This window comes from Corvus kubaryi, unplaced genomic scaffold (assembly GCF_017639235.1).
Source record: "Corvus kubaryi isolate FWS band 111438036 unplaced genomic scaffold, C.kubaryi_AGA036_p1.0 66, whole genome shotgun sequence".
Lineage (NCBI taxonomy): Eukaryota > Metazoa > Chordata > Aves > Passeriformes > Corvidae > Corvus > Corvus kubaryi.
In genome coordinates, this window is record NW_024582054.1 from 28,940,325 (window position 1) to 28,957,492 (window position 17,168).

General features: G+C 44.4%; 1 long non-coding RNA gene across 1 annotated transcript; it reads right to left on the reverse strand.

Annotated features, from left to right (window-relative positions):
• Positions 1–1,423: 1,423 nt before the first annotated feature.
• LOC121674156 lies at positions 1,424–8,903 on the reverse strand. The gene is made up of 2 exons (XR_006019468.1): positions 4,613–8,903; positions 1,424–3,715 (listed from the first exon to the last, which is right to left on the reverse strand). It is a non-coding gene; the product is annotated as an uncharacterized LOC121674156 (long non-coding RNA).
• Between the last annotated feature and the right edge of the window lie 8,265 nt (positions 8,904–17,168).

The window sequence follows — 17,168 nt, forward strand, 5'->3', positions numbered from 1 at the left end:
GAAGCAGCCCTTCCCCAGGGATGTGCACTGTAGATCCCAGCAGCTCAGCACGTGAGGGCTGCTTTGATGTACAGGCCCTTTTCCAGGGGATACGATGCCACAGGCAGGAAGGGATGGCCCTGTTCCTCTCCCCTGCCTGCCAAACCACAACAGAGAAGTTGACCATTAATTTAAAGGCTTAAAATTAGACTCCTCCTTTAACACAGATGTATCCACCTAATATTTCAGCATTAACTACAGGCATCTCAGTTCTGTACAGCTTCTGAAGATCACAGCATCACCAACATGAGGAGGGGATATTGGTTTCCCTGAGCCAAGTCCTGTGCTCTGCTGGGACACAGCTGGCTTCACACCTCCCTGGAAACTTTCTGGTCTATGCCAGTTAATGAGATAGCTTAGGGGCAGCGAGGAGGAGTATCCAATTCCTTGTGGCTGTAAATCAGAAATCATGGGCATTGAATTCCACCAGTCACATCCCCTCTGCCCAGCTCTGAAATACAGGAATGATGGGCATGAACAACAGCATATGGTGTGGTCAGAGAAGCCTGACAGCGAGGGTGACTCTCCATGATCAACCAGAGTTTGTTCCCTTGCTGGCTTTTTCCACTTTATTTTACATATAATGCTGGTATCTTTCCAAAAACTAGGAAATTTGGCACAAGGACAATAAAATTTACTGCATTTGACCAGGCAGCGTGGGTAAAACTGAAAAGTTTTGTCGCCATCACAAATGTTTGACAGCCTTTTCATTAAGACTTTGACAGAATCTAGGATAAATTTTCCTGTTGTTGCCAGATGGAAGGACCCCTAAGTAAAGACATTTTGGCTCAATTCCATTTTGCAAAAAGCTTATGCAAGGATCAGTTTGTACTCCTCCACAGACCAAAAAATAATTAGAGAAGGTCTGTAGCTGTCCCATAAACACATCCTTAGACCTGCACTTTTTCATTCTTTTGTTTGTGTTTTTTAATTTGCAAGAGCAAAATACACTCACTAAGCCTGGAGTTTGTACGACCTGGCATCCCAGCAGCCTCACTACAGCAGCCAGGTCCAGCTGCCTTTGCAAGGAGGGAAGGGTCCACACAAAAGCAGAGGGAACATGAAAGAGGGATGAGGAGTGCCAGTTGAACTGTCCTGCAGGTATAGGAGTGGCAGTGAGGAGAAAGGCTTGTTATCTGTGTGAAATTCCTGGGCATCTTCCAGCAACTGAAGTTCAAAGAAAAGTACATTATTTGAGAAAGCTTTGAAAATATTCATTGAAAGCTACAAAAAATTGCTACTCAAATTCCAGGGCCTTTTCCCTGTTAATTGAAATGCTAAATGAGTTTCTGCCTGCCCTGATTTTTCCACCATTTTACCTGTTAGCAGAAAAACATTATCCTCCATGGAATAAGCTTCAAGACATCCACAACCAAAGAAGAGCTGAAACTTTGGGATTTATTTCATAAATATTAATATTTACATACCTAATACATTCCTTCTTTCCTTTGCAGAGTGTATATTCAGGTGTCTGAAAACACCAACACTCTGTGATAGAAAATCACTGAGGCTTTCTTTTCATATAAATTAGATTGCACTGTCTTTTCCATGGGGCTGAAAGCTCCCAGCTCCCACCAAGTCCAGCTGAAACCACAGTGTCCTCTAAGAACATCACAAACCAGCCCACGGGGTGGGTGTGTGGTGGGGTGAGCTGGCATAGAGGAGTGCAAGGACTGCAAGGTAGTGGCTGGAAATGTGCTCCCATTCAAGATGCTGAGATAAAAGGTCCCCTATAAAGGTGTGTCTCTCAGCACCCCTCCTTCCCACCTGCTGAGCACCAAAGAGGCTGGGGCTAAAGCCCTTGGGAGGTATTGTCTAGAGGGTTCTCTGGTTTACCCATCCAGTGCTTGGGTAGCTGAATATTCAGTGCCATCGATGGCTTGGTGGAACGTCAGAGGCTGGGGGATGAAGGGGAAGGTGTGTTCAGCCATCCCCCAATGGATACTGTCTCTCACCTGGCCAGGGGTGGGAGGATTTCCTCCTGATGACACTGCAGAACACCTGGATGGGAGTAGCTGGATGCTCTGATAAAGCAGATTGAGCCAGGAAACCAACGTGGGTGTTTTCACTCCTCTTGCAAAACAGGTTTCTACTGCTGCTGGCTTCCCAAGTGTGGCTGGGGATGATGCAGAGAAGGAAAAGACACTGCAGAGCCACAAGTGTGCGCTCACAGCAAGGACACTTCGAGGGGGTTCTCTGCTGGTGTTTATCCCTGCTCTCAATCTGCTCTGTAAACCCTTGTAGGGCAGGATCCTACCTTAAACTGCCTTTGGCCTGTGTCTGCTGCCTCCCAGTTGCTGGTCTTGAGGGTCCCTGTGAGCATAAGCCAGCTTTTAAGCACAGGCTCCAATTCCAGGGGGTGTAAGCACGAGCGAGCACAGGCTCAGCCAGGCTGCTCTGGAGCTTCACTGGAGAAGTGTCTGCAGTCGGTCTCCTTGCGGAAAAGAAGCTGCGCCATAATGTCTCATCTCATCTCAGGGGAAAGGCAGAGCAATCAAGCCATTTAAGAATATATTTCAAGCTCTTCATAGCAGGTGTTAGACACTATTCTCCGGCTGCTGATAGGAAATGTGTGTGCAATTCTCCCAGGTATCACGCTCAGAATACGCTTCTTAAGGGCTTGCTGCTTAAAAAATTCTGCAAAGTGTAAATGGCTCTCATAAAATCAGGTAGTAAATTGTCTTATCTGTTTGTCCTGAAAGTGCTCAGCCAGCTGGGTCTTTCCTGCACGTCAGAGCCAGCCTGCCAACGCATCGCAAAGCCACTGGGAACAGACAAGTCCAGGCTAGGAGCTCACATTAGGAAATCTTTCTAAGGAGAAAACTAAGTTCAAAATCCCATCAGCTGAGAAAAAAAATTAAGAGGGAATCAGCATTTCTACTGAGGCCATGTAAAAGCATTTCTCACGCCTTCCCTTGCCGTCCTGGCCATGGGAATGAGCAATCAGCACAACATAAACCAGCAGGCTGTGATGTTTTCTCGAGGGGGGAAGAAACTTCCCTGCACATCAACACTCAAGCACTGCCTTCTGCTACTAATCGCAGGGCAAAGAAAAAAAACCTGGAAGGAGAACCCAGCTAGCCTTGAAGAGAATTTTAAAGCCTCTTTTCCCTCCTGTTCCCAGAATAAAGATAATTGCATAACAAAGGCGTCTGCAGCGGAATGACAGCGGACGTGCGCGGTGGGAGGAGGGTTTTTGACACCACGCGTTGTCCGGCGCAGCGCTGCTCCCAGCCCCTTCCGCGGAGCTCCCGCCGTGCTGGTGGGCTGCCACAGCCACCCTGGCTGGGGATGTCCCCGTGAATGGGAGCTGTCAGGGCCGCTGATGGAGGGGCTGCGGGCGGAAGGCGGGAGGGAGCGGACGGCGAAGGGGGTCAGCCCGCAGGAGCATCTGTTGGGGCCCGGGACATATGGAGCCTTTATTCCTCCTTGTGGAGGCACGAGCGTTTTCCTCACCTTCTGCCACCCCCTATTGTGCCAGGGGGCTGCGACCGGCTCTGGGGACAGCTGCTGCCTCTGAGCTGCCTCCTTGGAGGACGCCACAAAGGACTCCGTCCCCATCCCCTGCCTGAACCACTTTCCTCATCAGTCAGGCAGCCACAGTGAGCCAGAAGGGGTGATGGACACGTTGGGTCTGGTTACCAGGGGACAGGGAAGCTGAAGCGTATTTTTATTTCTGGGAAAAAAAAAAAAAAACAAGGGCTAAGGAAAAAATCTGGTGGGGTGCACCTTCTGTGAAAGGGAGAACCACCTTCCCTTTGAATATCTGTGAATTTGGAATATGGATATTTAAAGATGTGGAGGAAAAAAAGTAGTCATCCAGAGCTAATTATACAGCTGTTGAAAAGCCCAGTAAATATGTTACTCAGGGATATATAATACCTTTGATGTAGTTGTAATCCGACTGAAGTTATTATAGGTTTTCACAGCTGCAAAGCGATCCAGCTTAGGAAGGCTTTTCTTTTTTTTTTTTTTTTTCTTCTGTAATTTGCAGAAGCAGAAAAGAAATTCTGCTGCCAAAGCAAAATGAAGATCCTCATATAAACACAGTAACACAGTCTAAGAAAAATTATACTGGTACTGAGGAGTATTAACCTGTCCCAAAGCCTAAAAGAGTTTACTGGATAATAAACGACATCACTGACTCCGAAAAGGCTGGGTGTCAGACAGGCTCTTCTTAGAGACAATTAAAGCTTTAAATAAAAGTGTGACTTTGTGGTTGAGAATTCTCTGTTCCCTTCAAACTAACAATAAGTGAAAGCTGTAAATGCTCTGAAAAAATATGTACCGAGGCATGAAATACAGGAAGGCTGCTAGTAAACCTCCAACAAGTTCATTTAAATTGATCGTGGATGCAATAATATCAGGAGGCTTTGTAAATGGATGGGTTAAAAGCTGGAACTTTATTGCTGTTTTCATTCCCCAGGGCCCTGTGGTAAAACAAGTCTCCACGAGAGATCTCTAGGCGCTGAATGAATTATTCACTCGGTTAGGGGTCATTAAATGAGGCTGAGCGAGGGCCGATGTCCATTATTACACATTATTACACTGTGGTGTATGAAAAAGGACTTACTTCGTGAAGATTGGCACGGCCATCCTCTCAAGATGCCTGGTCATTTCTGCCACAGCTTCTTCAGAACTCCTTTGGCAGAGCAGAGGTGTTGTGAAGCAGCAATACAGCTGCATGGAATAGGATAAAAGAGGTTTGAGGTTAAAACCACAGGTAAAAGAGAGGAAACGTTAAGCATATTCATATGCTAATTGCAGAGATGGCTGTGTTAGTTTTAAGCTGTCATTGCCCTGCAACAGCTTTTTGTCACCTTTCTGCATTTCCCCAGGCCCTCCCATGAGCATCTCCTGTCCCAGACACCTGTGATTGCTGACTGCCTTCCCTACACCTGCATAACCCATTTCCAGAGCTGGCCACTCTTAATTTCATCTTAGATAAATCTATCCACAGTTTTGCTGACTTTTAGTAACCCCTTGGTGATTTCTAAACCATATTCAAAATAGGCTAAAGTAAACTTTTTCCAGTGATGAAGTTTTCCCATGCAACACTTCACCCTCTGTTGATAAAATTGGGGCAGCCTCTCTGCAGTGTCCAGAAGTGCTGAAATACAGTTTTGCCCTTGGTGTCACTTTCTCCTTGAGAAAAAAAAAAAAAGGGGCTTTTTTTTCTGAAGTCAGGAAAGGAGTGAAGCTGCTCTTATCTAAGTAGTCCATGTTTCTGGTGAGGGACAGGATTGTGGGGAGGACACGCCACTCTCTGGGGCTGAAAAGCCAGCACATCCCATAATCCAGCACTATCTTGTATGATCAGAGGCAGATATGTAAACATGTCCTTGTTTGAACACAGTCTCTATGGGAATGATTTAGCCAAACTTCTAATTTAAAACAGGGCAAAAAAAATCAGTTAAAACTTTTGGGGCCTTTATAATCAAAAACAAAGGCCAGATTTTTGTTGACCTAAACGTTTTGGTAGTTATCCTGATATCTTCATGTTGGTTTAGTTGAAAAATGCCCTTACCAGTTTTAACTGACATTTTCTAAATGAGATATGATGGCTTTCCAGTTGAAATGACTTTCTGCGAAGAAATTCAAAAGAAAAACATTTCACAAATCCTCAAAAATAAACCAAAAAGGTGGTGAGTCCTAACGGCTTTCTTCCCACTCTTTCAGAGCTGTCAGAAAAGCAACATGAAGAAATTGGGGAAAAGAAAAAAAAGAAAAGGTTATTATCATGGCCACATTTCTTGCTGCTTACTCAAGCAAAATTCCCAGCAGTTCAAATCCCAAGACCCCCTTTCACTTTCCAGTCAGACACAGTCGTCCACTGAAGTTAATGAGAAAAAATCTGAGGTATGAGTGAAAACTGAGAAAGGACTTCAGGACTTGTCTTAATGACTTAAAAAGACCATACCCTGAGTAAGAAGGTATTTGTAATGAAATGTAAGCCCAAGACGCAGCAGAAGCAATTTAGCCTGCTATATTGCTTTTCTTAGGATTGCTTTTTATTAATGTTATTGTTGAGCTCGACATACACAACCAGTCTCGAGGGGTGAGGAGGCAATAGCTGCTCTCTAATGCAGTTTTTCATTTCTGAGCTCTGAGTTCAAGCCCTTCAGGACACTAATTATCCAAAGTTGTTATCATCTGACAGCAGTTGATGGCCTCTGCAGAACGAGGTGGTGGTGGCAGCCGTGCTCCCAGTGGGCATTTGTCAGCATCATACAAACCCTGCTACAGATTGCTTGGGATTTTTGTTGGCAGTCTGATCATCTATGGAAAGAAACTTGTCTTCTCACTCCTAGCAGGAGCTGCTGCTCTTCACATTTAAGAGGAAAGGATGGGTGGCTGAAGAGCGTGTCCTTCCAGTGTTGATGCTGGCGTTGGATCACTAGAAGAGTGTGTCCCTCCAGCGTTAGTGCTGCAGGACATCAGCAGTGACCTTCAGGCTCCAGAGATGTCACCTGAACACACCTCATGTGTGCTGACTCCAGGCAGGAAGATTAGCTCAGTAGCTAGCACACTAACATGCAACAGGCAGCTCTCGGACACAGACCCATCGTGGACACGTCCATGCCCCGAGGGCTCTCATGTAGGACTTGAACACATTTTGGCTGTCGTGATCCAATTAGTGCATGGTCAGGTCACAGCTCAGCTCAACAAGCAGGCAATAGATTTACATTTCTTCTCTGCTCCATTCTACCAGTAAAAAGAAGCATCTTCTTTCCTGCAATAGATTGGGGGACAGTCCCACGGACAGGCACCAGCTTTAGAGGGAATGGGGCTGTGAACAGCACTGCCTCTCAGTCTCAATGCCAAAATTCCCCAATATATCACTCCTCATACTTCACAGTTTGCTAGGAATAGATCCACCAGATTTTCCTGCACCAAATCTGGACAGCTCTGCCTGTGTATATGTGAGTATAGATGGCTCCTGCTTCGGCTTAGCAGCAGCACAGGGACATATAGAATTCCTGGAAAAACTGACACCAGCAAGCAGCTATAACAAGACTACAACCTACAGGCAGCACCCAAAAAGAGAACATTAAATTGGTTTTGGTGGAGCAGAATTAACAAGACCCAGTTTTCCTTGGGTTTGTGTCTTCTGCCCTCTAGCCCACACAACAACAACTTCTTCCTCATAATCTCCATCCTCAGCAATTCCAAGCTGCCATGAGCTGTCTGGCCAGGGGACTGCTGCCCTCGTGGCGCATGCTAGGAATTGACACCTCCTGTCTTTATGTGGGGCTATAATTCAGAGGGCTCTCTTCCAATAACTGCCAATTTTCACTCAACTTCTAAGATTTAAGCCATCTTTGAGATTTCAGGTGAGACCATGCCTTTTCCTGAGTCACTGTCCTTGTGGGAGTGAGATTCCACAAAGCGAGAGAGGACAGGCGTTCAAGGTAAATTTTGCAGGCTGATGCTTGGGGCATTCATCCAGACAGGTGGGTCTCAGTTCTGTTCCCTGCCTTGGGCATGTTTTCCATATTTCATCCTGGCTTTGCTATGCAAACACTGGAGTTGCACCGCTCACAGGAGGTGCCCCAGCAGACACAGTGGTGATTATTCCCCTTTCCAGAACTACACCTATGTGAAACAGCTGGAAATTACAGCTGGGATTAGGGGTTAAGGTGGTTAAAATCCTTTTCCTAATGGCCCATGATTAGGACATGAGCCTCCATCAGAAGGGAAGTGTGTGGATGAGTGTCAATGGATCATCCAGATACTACAACACTGCAGAGCACACGCAGAGAAAAGACATAAAATCAAGCAAGGTGAAATGAGTAATAATAAGTCAGTTACTGCCTCCTCTTTCTGTAACACCTCTCCCACTTCATTAGATAGAATTTCACTCCTCTGAATATGATAAACTGGGCCAAAAATTCCTGGCATAACTCAGTCCTCCCACTGGCTTTGATGAGTAACTGAAGGAAAACTAATTTGCTCCTTTTCTAGAACCTGAGCTGGAGGACTAAAATTCAAGAAAGGGGGCAGAAAAATATTGTGTAATATAGCAAGATTTATGTACATGTCTTAAGCAGATAATTCAGGCTGAATGATGCTTAAAAGGCTATTATAGACTTGCTTCAAGCAATGAAATAGCCAGCACTGCTATAAAATGTCTGCCCAGGGCACTTCAGTGATTTTGGTATTCTCTTTCTAGACTAGTCAGGGGAAATAGCTGAAGTGTCTGATAATGGAACCTTCTCTTTTTTATGCTGCTGGAACAGATCTATGCTGTTAGCATGAGGCTGCTGGAGATGACTGAAAGATGTATTTTTAAACATGCAATTGTTTTAAAAGTATCAGCTCTTCTCCACGCTGAGATATTGGGAGATTTCCATTAAGCTAATTGGTTACTGTGTATTTCTCAGGCCCACACTGAAGTGGATGTGATGGGCAAAGTCTCTCTCCCTGGGACTCTCAATCGGTCCATTTGTAGCGAGCAGAAGCAATCAAAATTTTTTCTTCCTAGTCAGAAAATGCTGATTCAGGAAAACAAACTCTTTTGGCAGGAACTCATGGCTTGTGAGAGACCTGTTGGGAAATGCCTTGGAGCTGCGAGAAAGGCACTGCTCTTGCACAGAGACCTGAAAAAGAGAGGGATGGGCTCATGGACCAGCATCTGCTGCTGCTGCTGCTGTGTCTGCCTGGCCAAAGCATCCAGCATCACACATTGGAGAGGGCGTTTTTCATTTCCTTTTGGCCAGATAATTCTGTGCAAAGGAGCAGACATCACCAAAAACCAAAAGTATGTTGCAGCACACCAATCTGTCACAAACCTAGCACACATTTTATTTCTGCATAGGAAGAGAAAATACTGAAAACGCAGAAAAGTCCCATGGCATGGGAACATCATTTTCCACTCAGCTCAGATAAAGGGCTTTTAAAAGCCAGTGCTGTTCTTGTCAGACATGGGCACCAAAACAAGCATAAGATGTTCATTATTAACACCCTGAAGTCCAAAATCTCCAGAGACATGGCAGAGAAGTTCTTGTCAGATATAAAAAGCAGGATAGCATTCAGCCATAGCCAAAGGAAACTTCATAAATTGAAACACTGGCATATAAAATGTATAGTGCAGGTGTTATTTAGAGACACCATTTTTAAAGGCCCTGTAAAAGCTTTGGCACAATTTTCTTACACGCAAAAAGTAGCATATTCAATTTTCCCCCTCCAGCTTTAGCACTTGGATTTGGTATAGATAACATTTGGATAAGAAAAACTGGAGGAGAAACTTCAAGCTTACCTTATAAAATCCAGAGTGTGGAAGAGACATACATAGAACTTCTCCACCATTTTTCCATTTTCCTGATTGAGCCCACGCCTTGAAAAGAAAAATAACTGGGGGGGCCAGCAAGGCTAAAGAACAGCTGTGTTTTACTGTTGGCTTTGGTCTCCAGCTCCGTTTCCTTGCACACTTTTAAAAGCAATACCTGTGTTTAGTCTAATGGAAAGCATCTGTCTGAAGGTGCTCAGTGCTCCTATGAACATTTTCACAGACACGGTGCTCAGCCCCATCTGGCTGGGTTACTGATGATGTCATTTCTCACAGCAGCGACCAAAACACTGTTGAGCAGGTTTTTTTTCTATCTCCTCCTTCCGTTTAAGGAAATGCAAAGTAGCAAATAGCAAACATGCTGCCCCTGCTGTGCCATAAAAGGATTTCCAGGTTGAAGGATTGATTGTTTGGAAGAGAAGGCTTTTTGCCCTGACCTGGGGAATTGTCATCTGTAGGTAGGTTCAGTGAGGAGTTAGGACCACAGGTCAAGAACAGTCAGCTTTTTAAAGGGACTTTATGGAGAGGGGACATTGAGCAGAAGACTGAATTTGCACAGGCTGGTATGGGTCAAGAAAAGACAAGAGTAAGCAGCAGCAGGAAGATAGGTTTGTAAAACGTTAAGGACACTGTCAAAAAGTGAGTTTTCTCTTTCTCTGCCACTAATAAATAAGATAGTCTGTAGTCTTCCCCTGGTCACTGATTGCTTGGGTTTTATTTCAATAAATAACTTCTAGCAAAGGGAGATTACTTTTATGCATCTTTCCTTCAATTCCTCTCCAAAGGCACAGACTGCTGATGCTGTCCGGGGTCAGATGCATGCCTTTGCTTTCACAATGTAGTTTCACACACTTGAGCCTTTATTTTGAAACTTGGGAGCTCCCAATCTGACTGGAGCTGCCGGGTTCCCCTGGCTGGACTACTGGGCACCAGGCTGCTGGCACAGCTCGAGGGCTGGATGATGTAAAATTCTCTTTTTCCTGTGATGCAGAGCAGGGAATTGGCAGGAGAAAGTGGACAACTTTTTATGGAGACTAAGAGCACCTTAATAAAATGTTCAAAAAGATGTGCAGAAAGCAGTTAATTGCTGCCTGATCTTTAATTTCTTTCACTGTTCATGCACAGGTTTGACACCAGTGCTGAGCCTGGGTGCACTGTGCTCTGCAGACCCAGCTGGGCTGCAGCAAGGCTGCAGGCTGGAAACTGGGATGTGTCTCTTGAAAAGTTAACTCCTTCCAGAACATTTCTAAATAACAGCCACCACTCTCAAAGGCTTCCTTCCAGCTCTGAAAAGCACATGCAAACAAGCCCAGGCAGGGGCATAGAGGGTAGGAGGAGAAACGGTGACAAAGCATCACCTGCAAACACAAGCATCACTGGAACCCAAAAATAAATCATCCCTGGTGCAAAATTATCTTCCAGATCCTACTACAACCTGCCCCCAACCAAACAATGCAAGCCTCTGAAGGGGATTTTTTTCCCTGATTAAATGGCCATTTTTCTCCTGTAACTGCCCATGGGGTATTAGTAAACTCTTTATTGGGGAAAGATTCAACAGACTTTTAAAAAGGAAAAATGGGAGTTCAGTACTTGACAAGTCCACCTGAGGCTGGAAAGTTTATCATGTCTTTTTCTTCCTACACACATTTTCACCATTCTTCTATATTTTAAAACCATTGAGTGATATTTGAACACTCAGGCTTGCTTCAAGTAAATTGCTTATACTGTCTGTTCCCTATTCTCACCATATGTACTCTGTAGAGGTTTCTCCAATTTCTTTCAGTCTTGTTTTCTTTCTTTTTAGCCTTAAAAAAACCCCACAACCCCCCACACTGTTATTAAAGGTTGTTCCAGAGAAACCCTCAACTTGTTTTTAGTGGAGAAATCATCCTCCATTAATATTGCATTAAAAAAATGCTTCTCTTCATCAAGGGCCAAACTCCACTCTCAGAAGTGCACACACAACATTGCTGAAAGGAATGGCAGTTCCACACAGGAATCCAATAGCAACATCTGGCCCCAGATGTTTTATTTATTTGTAATTTAACATTGCATTATACAATATTCATAATTTTGCTGCTTTCCATTTCAATGACTGTTATTTGTATGACTTTAAGAGACTGCCTGAATGCATTTTTAGTGCTCAAACAAGAAGAAATGAGTACACCAAAGCCAATCTGCACATATTTTTGGAGGTTCAGAAATGTTCCTGATGAACTGCACTCATCCCAGTTGTGAGAGATGCTGAACCACCGCAGTTCCAGGGGAAATCAATTGTGAAAACACCGAGGGTCTATAAGAGAGCTGAGTTTCAAAAACCAAGGGAGCTTGCAGGCAATGACATGTCCATAAGTTTTAGGAAAGGCAGCTGGCCAGAGAGCACATGGCAAACTTGTGGCACACATGGACAAGAGGGCAGGTCCCTGTGCAGCATCCTTCCCTTTATGGGTCCATGTCCTTCTTATCCCTGCCATGGGCATCAGGCCGAAAATGCAGACACAAAGTTCTGACACTGGAGCTGAGTGTGTGATTTAGCCTTTCAGAGCTAGGAGAGTTTATAGAATCCCTGAAAACCAAGTAAAGCTGCCATCATTACCTGATTTTGCAAATTTAAATTTAAGGCTTTTCTTTCCCCATATTCAATTAAACTGGAGCCCTCACGCCTCTTGTCCTGGTTCTGTCTGGGAAAGAGTTAATTTTCACCATAGTAGCTGGCATTGTGTGTTGTTTTGGATTTAGTGTGAGAAATAACACACAGATGTTTTAGCTGTTGCTAAGTGGTGCTTACCCTGAGTCAAGGGCTTTTTGGCTAAAAGGCTGGAGGGGCACAAGAAGATCAGAGGGGACACAGCCAGGACAGATGACCCCAGCTGACCAAAGAGATATTCCATATCATATGAGGTCATGCTCAGTACATAAATCGTGGGGGAAGCTGGCTGGAGGCCACCGGTCAGGAACTGGTTGGGCATCAACCAGTGAGTGGTGAGCAAGTTTGTATATCCAATTCTTCTGTCATCGCTATTACCATCATTATTTTTTTTTTTTTTCCTTTTCTGTCCCATTACCTCAACCCAGAAATCACTTTTACTTGTCCCTTTTGCTCTTCTTATCTCTTCCCCATCCCACTACAGGGTCGGGAGTGAGCAAGTGTCTATGTGGGGCTTCTTTGCTGACTGGTGTTAAACCATGGCACCTGTAAAGTTAGTCCTGCCCATAAAACAGAAATCATTGTTAATATTTGCAATTCCCATCACTGGATTGGAAATGGTGACCTGCGGGACCATCCCACTTTTCAAGCAATTGAAGCATTAAGACATAATTTATGCACTTGAGAGGAAATTTCCATATCACAGAGATTGCTTCGTTTCCTGTTATGACTTATGAAGGGTGTAAGTGGTAAATGAAGCCACAGAGACCTGGATTGCGTAAGAACTTGCTGTGACATGTATAGTGCATCTTATTTATGGTGATAGCCCAAATGTACTGATTTAATGCAACTGAACATTATGACAGGGTTGTCCAGGCCAAGAAAAAAGGCTAAAGAAAGATCATATAATCTTCATTTCACTATGCATCAAAATCTCAGATAGCTGTGACACTTAAGACAAGCTGTCAGTGATGCACTGAGATTAATTGGGGGGTTCTTATAGTATTGATGTGGAAGGTGGACTGTTGGAGAAAGGAGGGACAGAGGGAGTGAGAAAGGGAGGGAAAGGTGGAAAAGACAGTGGGAAAGAAGGAAGCAAGCAAGCATGCAAGCAAGGAAGTCAGTCCTGGTGGGAATTATACCTTTTCCCCAGAACCTTTCCTCCCCAGTTCTGACCAGGACCACAGCTCCTCAAGGAGTGCAGCACTCGTTCCAATGACTTACCAATGACTGCAGTTAGCTGAGTTTCTGTAAAACAACACTAAGCAAAACCAGAAGGGAATGGATTCATCTTAAATCCCTCCCTTGAACATATTTCAAACCTTATCTGGCATTTACTGTAAGAGCTCTGGTTAGAATTATCACAGACATAACTGTCTTTGATACATGCTCTGTCCAACTCTATCCACAGGCAAGCGGTTCCACCACCGAACCCTAAACTTTATAGATGTGCAAGATGGTTTACTTAATTAGAGTCCATAACATATTCCACAAAGATAGTAATCAAAATGCCAGCTGGTGATCCCCTGCTCAGCCACTTCTCCTATGAATCAAAAATAAATTATTCTTTTTCTTCCTCGTAGAAGAGTGTTGCTGAAAACAAAATACTAAATTTTGCTTTTAGGGCTCTCAAAAGACTAAGCAAGAGATATTAGCTGTCTGAGGACAGAGAACTTTCCATTCTTCGTGGAATTCTTGTTGGTTTAATTGGGCTTTGTTGAAAAAATAATGTTATTTTAAAGGAGCAATGATAAGAGTGTGGGTGTACTTTTATACACTCGCTGGTGTATTAGAAGTCTTTTGTAGAGTTAATGTTACACATATTTATCGTTTTCAGTGATGTGTATAAACAATATTTGGGTATTTTAAAAGTATACATGGGTATTACTGTAACACAGACGTAACAATCCTGCCAGAACACCAGCATTTGCTCTCTTTGACAGAGATTACAGTCTGGGCAGCTGCAGGGAAGATTTTTACCACATCACAGCAAGCTGGGATTCAACCAAGGGCTTGAAAATTCTCCCACATTCCCCCTTTCACAGTTCTTTCCAGTTTTTACCATCCCAGGCTCATAGAACCATAGAATATGCTGAGTTGGGAGGGACCTACATGGATCATCAAGTCCATGGGCCTTGCCCTGCACAGGACACCCCAAGAATCACACCCTGTGCCTGAGAGCGTTGTCCAAACATTTCTTGAACTGTCAAGTCTTGGTGCTGTGACCACTTCCCTGGGGAGCCTGTTCAGTGCCCAACCACCCTCTGGACGAAAACCCTTTTCCTGATATCCAACCTAAACTTCCCCTGACTCAGCTCCAGCTGTTTCCTCAGGCCCTGCCACTGGCCACAAGACTGATGAGATTGGTACCTGCCCCTCTACTGCCCCTTGTGAGGAGGTTGAAGACCCCAGTGAGGTCTCCCCTCAGTCTCCTCTTCTCCAGACTGAGCAGAGAAGCCTTATCTAAACCCACTCTCTTGTCAATTCGAGTCATTCCCTCTTGTCCTATCACTACATGCCTTGTAGAAAGTCCCTCTCCAGGTCTCTTGTAGTCACTTCAGGTACTGGAAGGTGCTGTAAGGTCTCCCTGAAGCCTTCTCTTCTGCAGGCTGAACAATCCCAGCTCTCTCAGCCTGTCTGTATGTGTGCCCTGCAGCTGTCTTGCATAGGCAGCTCTCACTGCTTATAGGCCAATATGAAGAAAACCCACCTTCTGCTTCTGTGATTTCCAAAATGCAGGGCTCTGAGGTGCTCTTAGCAAGCAGCAAACTCGAGTTCCAGTCCATATTCCTTGCAACCACGGACACCGAGAGTCTGGCTTGGATTTTATCCACACACACAGGATAAACACCAAGGGCTTTCAAATCAAGAGAGGCAGACTGATTCCCATTCCTTCATAATAAGATCAGCAGCGCAGAATTGGAGAGCAAGCCTGGAACCTATGGTTTCATTCAGGCACACAGCACTTCATCTTCCGTCTACTCCACAGAGCCAAGAGGGAGACCCATCATTGCTAAAACAATATCACTTTCAAGCTCATAACTTACCAAATGCTCTCTTACAGTCCTTTCCTAAACAGGGTAAATATCTTCCACTTTCATACTGAGTCAAGCCCCAGTTGTTAGCATGGGCTGACCAACATGAAGTAACCTAAAGAAACTGTTGCAAGAAAGACATTGTAAGTTATACTGTTGTTTTGTCTTAATAAAGCTTCCAACATGCATTGTGGTGAGTAATATCAGGCTCTTTTCTTTCCCTGGGAGCTTCACTTAATGTTATCCAAGCCCTGCTAGCCCTGCTTTCCACAGAAACCCTCCTTGGGTCAGGCAGGCTGGATTTTCTGTCACCATCTTTCTTCTGGATGGTTGTTCCCCTCATCTTAAGGGCAGAGGAAGGGAAAGAACAACCACACAGTGTTATGAAAAGCAATCTGGCAAGGAGCTGTGCTCTTGTGTTATGTCTAACTGTTGTCAGCAGGCTACGGTTGAACCTGCCCAAGGAAATCAGAGCTATGAGTCCAGATTCCTCTGTCAGCATAAGCTTTTCATTCACACCTTACTACAGTTCCTGACAGTTGCGGCTTCCTTGTCAGATTAAATGTATCAGGATTCTGTGTTTTCAAACCAAGCAAGTTAAAAAAAAAAAGCAGCTTATTAGAAAACATGCCTGTTGCAAAAAGGCCAGAATAGCTGTACTGATTCTACATCCTTACTGCATCTCATTAATACTGGGAGCAAAGGTGGGAAGGTGGGGAACCATGAACACCAACCAAAGCAAGCATGTCCTAGGAATACAAAGAAATCCATCCCACATAGCAATAGTTGTTACCTGTTTGCAGCGGTGTCTAACACAGTCCCAGTGCTTTTCAAACACCTTCACACTGCAAGAAATGCAAACCCAAAGGGGATGCATTACAAGCCTGTGGGTGGATGCTGAAGATGTGGGCACCTTCCTTCCCAGCCTGTGGCAAGCTAAGGACAGCCTGGCCAGAGTAGGCAGGCAATGAAATCCCTTCCAAACTTGCCTTTCTGGCTGTGGGGCCGGCTCAGAGCTGTGTTGCAGAGCACCCCCTCTCTGGGCCGTGCCCTGAAGGCAAACAGACTGCCTGTGTCCCGTGGGGAGTGCCCGCAGTCTGTGGTTAACCTGCAGCCTCTCCTGGTGCCAACAAAATGTCAAGGTTAAACTAAAGCCGCTGTTACAATGAGTTGTGCAGGTGTGCGGAAACAACGTTTTTAGTTATGGATTTTCCTCCTTTGTCTCATCTACCTAAAAAGCTGACAGGACACTTGCACAACTTCTGTGGGTGGAAATCACTCCTGAAAATCTCAGCCTGGAAGTGACAGTGTCCTTAAATATACATTTCCTCCATATTCAAGCCTTGCCCTGCTGTGAACCAAATGATTCACTCACCTTGCTGAGGATACCAATTGTAACACAGCAAGGGCAGTGTGTGGTCTCCATGTGTCAAAACAGACATGGATGTTACACGGAGAAAGTCAAAATTCTCTGTCAGGGTGAAAGTCTTACTTTGCTCTATGCCACTGCAAGGGAAATTATTTTGTCTCACCGGCAGCTTGGTGAAGACCATTTCAAAAATGGAAAGCTATTTAACACAAATGGACACGTACCATTTATAGAAAAAATACATATGATTTATCATTAGCTCTTCAAAAATCCTAGGCATGATAATAACCAAACATTTTCAAAGGGAGGGTTAGAAGGGGAGTAACTACTGCATCATATACCACACTTTGGTGGTCATGGAACCAAGCAGCGTCTTCTTTTGCTGTATAACACCATGATTACTCCTACACATGGCATCCATATGCTATGCTTGTAAATATGAAAGCTGGGTTACTTGGAATATTTGTGGTTTAAGAACACTCAAGAGTTTTTTCCTTGATGTGTAGAAAACTGAGACACAGAATTAGCATGAAGTTCTTGTATGAACTCACGTGTACAATTTGAAAGGGTCAAGACAAGGAGTGTCTACAGTTGTTTTCAGATCCATCAGTAGAAATTATTACCTTTTTTTTTTCAAACTGTATTAACATTGCTGCAGCCAGCTATATGGAGGATATAGCCGCCTATATAGAGTATATATAATATAACCATTAGGTGGGATTCTGAGAGGTAAAAGGAAAATGAAGAGAAGAGAAGAGAAGAGAAGAGAAGAGAAGAGAAGAGAAGAGA